We start from the raw sequence: 7,023 nt of genomic DNA on the forward strand, positions 1-7,023 counted from the left end.
TCTCACTCCTAATGAAAAGCAATATATATTTCCATACACTCAGAAATTTAAGGAATGCTACAATACCTGAATTTAGTCTGGCACACAAACTAAACTGAAGTTAACTTCAGTCCATTTTAGGATCTGCTAAGACTGGCCCATGCTTTAACTTGCAGTAGTGACTTACGTTTTCACATCAGCTTTTTTTAACTGATTTTCTTCAAACTTCACTGCACTTTAATAAAAAAGAGTCAGAGCCTACATATCTAGCCTACCTATCTCTCTTCATTCCTCTTAGCTGCAGTTTTTGTTCCCCAGACAATAGGTAGCTGTATCAGTGTCTCCTCTGTTCCTTTGTGCTATCAAGAGATTTGGTGCAAATGTTTCAGCTGAGTTGTAACAAAGCTCCCCCGGCTTAGATGTAGATGTGAAAAGGGGAGGCAGTGAGATACCATGCAAAATCATTGATTATCCCTGAAACACTGCAGTGAAAACTTTTAAGTCATGGAATTTAGCAGCTGTTATCAAATGAAATACAAAACCTTTTGTGTTACAGGGAATTTGGATTTTCTTAAGGATTAATAACGATTTTGCCATAGCATGGGAGTGCAATATTTTCAAATAAATATTGGCATTTAAAAAAATCAGGTCAGTTGTCCTTGCTATGCTCCCTCCTGGCTTCTTGAGCACTTGCTCACTGGCTAAGCATGGGAAACTGAGAAGTTCTTGATTTAGAGTAAGCACTACTTGGCAACAACTATAAAATTCTTCTATTTGTCACACGCAGTGATTTCATCATATTTTGCTGCGTGACAGCCAAGACACTACCTTAGTGATTTCACCATGAAATTAATACTCACAATGTGCTGAAGGTGCATGTTTTGTCTGCAGAAAGGCCACTGTCCACTCTATTTCAAATCCAAGCCCTAAGATATTCTGGAGAACATGAAGTTGGAACCTCCACCCTACTTTTTGTCTTGTACCACTGGTGCAATAATTCTGTGAAAAGATGAGCTTAAAAAAAGGTCACCTAGATTTGTCTGCACAAAACTAATCCAGATAAGGTCGTCTAAATTAAACAGTCAGAAAAGACTGGACTGAATGCTGTTGGTAAAACTTTTCAGCTTACTCAAATCATCTGATTTCTCTTTGGTAGATTATGCAAAAGGGAGAGGGAAAAGAGTAAATCAAGCAGCAACAACCACCCCTCTGTGTTGTGGCACCCTTAGGTTGAGTGATACTTCCATGACACTTTAGGGCATGAAGCCCCTCACTTGGAATGTAACATCAGAACTGTGCCTCAAGAAAATTCATACTGGTTCTGTGAATTTCAGCAAGACTTATGCCTTAAAGTTTTGTAAGATTATGGTAAACTGTGACAGAACTTGCACTGTGTCCAAGTCCTCTCCCAGTGGCAAGGACAGACACCTTGGGGACACCACAGCCGAGAGCCCCCAAGAAGCCATCAGGTTGCCACTGTGCTTGATAGATTTGCCACATGGGTTTTGTTCAGGTACGCAAGGCTCAGACCATCCTGTCAGCTACAAACCTCTACTAAAACACTAGGGTTTCAACCAGGACATGAAGAAAGCTGTGACCACTCAAATCTAGAAGTGTGTGACCTCATACTTCTTAGTCAGCTGGGTTTCAGACATAGTCTGAAGTAGAGGCTTATGTCAAATCTGTGATTAGAATCAGTGTCCATGATGATTTCACTCAATTAACTGCCTAATGACCCTGCTGCTTCTGCTGTGTCATGGGGATGTCTGTAAACAGAATTAATCAGAGATAATTAATCAGAGAACCTTTGCAGTGGTTCTAGTCACAAAAGGTTCCAACAGATGCTGTTCATGAGCCCTGATGAGAAAAGAGGGACAGCACTTTGTGGTCAGGGCTGTTTAGTTTTCAACACATCAGGTGCCATGGTTGACAGCAAGTAATTTTTAAAATGAACGCTGAGGCTAGGTAAGCATGTACAGAGTGACAACTGCTAGAACAAAAAAGCAGAAAACAAGACTAGGGATGTTGTCCACTGTAAGTGAATACTCAGTGTGTGATACAGGTTCACAATTAGTTTTATTAGAGCCAGATCAACATTTGGAAGATCAAACAGCAGCTGTTGTAGAAATTCTTTCCATCTGTGTCGGTTTCTTCTTCAATGTAGGGACCTTACAATGATCATTTTCCTTTGTTACTTTGGGACTGCATGGCTGCCTGCACTCCACATGGGCGCCACTTTAGGATCATTTGAAAAATTAAGGTAGTGCAGACTATAACAGCCTGATGTTTTATTGATGACAAATCACTGACATTTCAGAGTCTGCACTGGCTTCCAATGATTTTCTCAACGACATCTATCTAGAGACACTACAAATTGCAGACTGAAGGGATGGAGGTTTCAGGATGGTTTAAATGACTTCTTAGAGTACTTTCCAAGTTTGAGGCCTGTACATAGCTTTTGAGACTGAAAATTCAGAATGACAAACTTCTTCCTATTCCACTGGAGAGGAAAAACAACAAACCAAACCACTTTGTTTGCTTAACGTTTTCAAAGCTACTTGGAGCACTGAGCTGTGTCCAAAGAGACTGACAACAATTATCAACCTGAAACTAGCCTACCCAAGCCAGAAATTATCCTACCACCTACTGCCCAACAATAAGCAAGGTTTTCTTTTAAAGATCTGCAGATTAATGAAAGATAAATGAAAGTGGCTACTATTTAAATCTTGGGTTTCATTACAGCAGTGTAATTAAATGTAAGGTTGGACCAAAAATTAAAGGTTCCTTGAATTTGTGTGGTATAACTGCCTGCTCAGTTTTCACTTGTTTTTCCTACAGCCTTTTAGAAAAGTCAGAAAAATGCTTAAGCAGAATATAAGGGTATGAAACCAAGGGTGCCAGGTCTGATAGTGACTCAGTGTGGGCTGCCTGATGCATGTGCTTGCAGAGTATTCCAAGAATAATTTTAAGTCATTTCCATTCTATCTAAACTGTTCTAGTTCTTGCTGGAGATTGCAATTTAAGCACTCCTCCTTAAATGAAAGCACTGTATCTAGGTGCAGATGGCAACAGTTACAGGCACTAACCAGATGCTGCAGTCTCTAATTTGATTGAAAGGGTATAATTAGACAGCAGAAACACTTCAATGAGAAAGTAATGCACAGAGGAAAGGACAGAAACCACTTAACTGATGCCAAGATACCCCGGCAGTGACAGAGGCAGGGGCCCACGGGTGGAAGGGGCAGAACACCACATCACCTTCTTCAAATGAGAACATTTCTGTTTCCCTAGAGATGTGAATAGGGATTCTATTATCATAGGTTGCCACAGTTCTTCATGTGGGAACACTGATTAAAACCAGAAGAAGCTTCAGGAGATGAAAGACACAAATATGGCTTCTGTGGTCATTATTAAAAATATTTTTAGCATTGCAATGGTTTTCTTTGAAGATGCAGTTTTATCGACTGAACCAAAAGTTAATTTGCATACTATCATACGAGTGGTCAGGAAAAAAAAATCTCATTCCATATTATGATGCAAAATAAATGCTTTTGGGAAGTATAAGGCTGATTTAGATCTACCCAAGTAAAAAATAGTGTACTATTTTTACATTTCAATACTTTTCTATTCCAATTCATACTAATATAATACAACCACTCATCAAAACTGTCGGGCTTCTGTGCCTGTGCTGTAACAGTAAGAACCTCCCACAATAGAACAGTTGATACAAGCTAAAGAAAAACCATCATGAAAGAATTCTCTTTGTTTAAAATAGCAATTTTCAAAATTCCTAGAAACAACTCCCCATTTCTTAAATCAGACAGTTAATTTTTGATGTGATGCTATAAGGGCCCTTGATTAGCTGATCATTTTTTCCTTTACAATGTGGGGGCACTCCACATGTAGTTTAAGAATTGTATCTGCTCATTCTACATATCCATGCAAACACACACACAGACATACACATTTAATTTTTAAAAGTCCTCAAATGCAATCATTTTTGCTAGTCAGAATTAGAGACCTAATTATCATTGGTCCAAGCCAGAGAGTAGCCAAAGTGAATATCTGATTCTACTTAAATTATGCCACCTGAGATTTGCTCAAAGCTTGACTGAAGCATCTGTCTTGTAAAATGCACATTCCTGGAAATGTACAGACATGCAGAGTTGATGCTTGTGTTCCCTGGCAGTGTGTGAGCTGTCATACACGTGAACTTGCTATCCTTGTGAAATTTTGACTCTAATCGTCAAGCTAATCACTTTTCATCACTTTTTATTTGTAAAAAAAAAATCTGTCTGGCCAGACCTTTTCTGGAATATGTTGGAAGCAGACGAGTTAGGTTATGAGCACAAGAGACAGTTCCCATTATTTCTAAGTGCATTCTGTCCCTTTTGTCTTTTTATTTGTACAATACAAACATGCTATATTAGCCAGAGCTTTGCAGCTGCTGGCTGGTCCTCAGCCACAAGATGCAAACACGCTTGCCTTGTGATTCTTTATCACTGGAAGTAAGAATGTGTGATGTGACCCCATAAGAATTTCTGTTCCTTAATACACCCATTTGTTTTCTTTCTTTGTGAAGTTTTAAAACTGTTGTTCCCTTGTCAAGTGCGGCAGGGCTGAATCCCTTTGGCAATTTCATCAGGATGGGCCATAGCCACTGTGTGGATGAAGGGAGTGGTCAGTTGCACAACCATTATGGTGTGATATGACAAAAATGAAAATTTTGCAGCTGGCAGCATGTAATCCCTGCCTTCCTCCTACTTCTTTGGCTCCATCCTGCTTAAATCTATTCACACAACTCTGGATTTTGAGTTATGCTCTATGCATGTACAAGCATGATATGCTGAAATGTCTGACTATTTCATCTCCTCTCTGCCTAGTTAGAAAGAAAAAAAAATTACTTTTTAAAGTATTTTTATGAGGCTTGCTTATGGCATATCAAGTAGAACTGCTTTTCTGAATCACCAAGGCATGGACAGAATAAGATGACAAGAGATACCAAGTTTGTAAGAGAAGGCTGGAATAACAGCTCAAAAGAAAGACTCAGCTGGGAAAAAAACCAAGGACATGGTGACTCAGTATTGCTAAATGGAAAGAAAACAGAGAAAGGAAAAAGAGATTGATAATCACATACATTTCTGATGGGGAAATCAAATGAATGGTATAAATACAGAAACTAGAAATTACAACTTACTGCACTGAGTATATAAAATAACATTTGTTCACCAAAACTAACATTTGATGAAGGCATTTCCATTTCTTTGGCCTGGTAACACAAAACTCAACAAATTCAAACAGTCCTTTAATGGTAGGTAATCTATCCACACACTTCTTATTTCTGATCCACTGGAGAAATTATGTATGGCTGATGTTTGAATGCACAAATGCCAAGGTTTGAATGCAGAAATGTCAGTGTTTGAGTTAATAGAAACTGCTGAACATCGCATGGCAAAGCAGAAATATTATGTGGAAAGTACCATAGTACTATGTGCAAAAATGGTTGTTAATTCACTTTCATTTCTGACAACTGGAGTAATTTTTCATATTGCAATTCCAGGAGTTTTTCTCCTATCTTAGCAAGTGATGGTGACACAGTTTTTATTTTGACTGCACTTTACAATAAGCTTGTAAGGACACGCATTAAAAAACCAAAACAAGGAATAGGCATCAAAAACATACCATACAACAAACTGCCTTCCAAAAGCAAGAGTAATGTTTGTCATTTCAGAATTCTGCTAGTTTCAAGTGCAACCTGACACAGCTGATCCCGTTTAAGTTCTGTGGGATTCAGGGTCAAGACGAAGACCCTTGTGCAGGTTAGGAACTCTGCAGATCCTGTACTTGCCATACAAATTACAAGTTGCTGTATTTGCACTGTTTCCAGGTTCTTGAGCAGAAGACACATGAGTGGCAGTGCTTTCTAGATCCATTCTCCTTTGCTCCTTTCATTTGGAGGCATTATATACTCTTCCCTCCTCCCCCTGCCCCAGCTGCTTGTGCTCAGGCATTTCTGTCCTCTTTAACAGCCAAACATTCACGCTGGGCCATATTCTCCACTTGCTGTCACAGAGCTCTCTCTGAGAGACATGGTTGCACATGGAGTGTTCTGTTCTGAAACCTTACAAGCAAACATTCTTCAACCTAAGCAATGGAAGGAGTATCCACTGTGTGCACCAAGCACATCCTAATGGCGCTGGGAAAAGACTCTTTGACATGGTCCCTGTCTAGGCAGCTCTCTAAATGCTTATCTGAAAATACTCTCATGTTTTACTTCTAAGAAGAAGTAAAATTTACCAGAACCTTTTTTTTTTGTAAAAGTTTTTTTATTCCCTGAAAAGCGCTATGCAAGTATTTTCCATTTCTAATTAGGCGCATCTACAAAAACTTGATGAGCAAGTATGTGTTCAAAAAGAAAGAGAGCAAATTCTACTTTGTAAGAAGAAACAGCAATCAAGAATACACAAAACGTATCCAGAAGGACCACACATCTGATGGCTGTGACCATCTGGAACTGCCACTTCTGATCTTGCAAAGCATGGCCAATGTTTACCAGAGGAGAACCGTAGCACTTGAAATCATTAATAACAACTAAAACGAGGACAAAAGTGTGCCGAGAAACTTTAAGTGAAAAATCACCTTAGGAAGTGAAGCTTCAGGCTTCTAGATGGTGAGAGGAGCCCAGGCTCGGCCGGGAGCTGGAGCAGCACACTGCGGACAGGCGGGATGCTCACCCTTCCAGCTCTGGCTCTGCTGCCCCAGCTTTTTCCCCAGTGACACAAACAATCGCATGCCCCTCTCCCTTTAAATGCCTCCATTCCGCAGATCGAGCCACTTTTATAGAGAAACGTGCTGCTCTTCTTTCTCTCACATCATGCTTTCATAGGAGATCCCGAGCTCCCAGTTCAGCAAGCACGGGGAGAGCCTCAAATACGCCGGGACTCCAGGCAGAAACACCCGCTGGGTGCTCGCACGAGCAGCTTCGAGCCCGGCACGGCTCTGCCGAGCAGGAAGGGACGTCGTCGCGACCTCCAAGAGGCGCTG

Source organism: Geospiza fortis, unplaced genomic scaffold (assembly GCF_000277835.1).
Source record: "Geospiza fortis unplaced genomic scaffold, GeoFor_1.0 scaffold408, whole genome shotgun sequence".
Classification (NCBI taxonomy): domain Eukaryota; kingdom Metazoa; phylum Chordata; class Aves; order Passeriformes; family Thraupidae; genus Geospiza; species Geospiza fortis.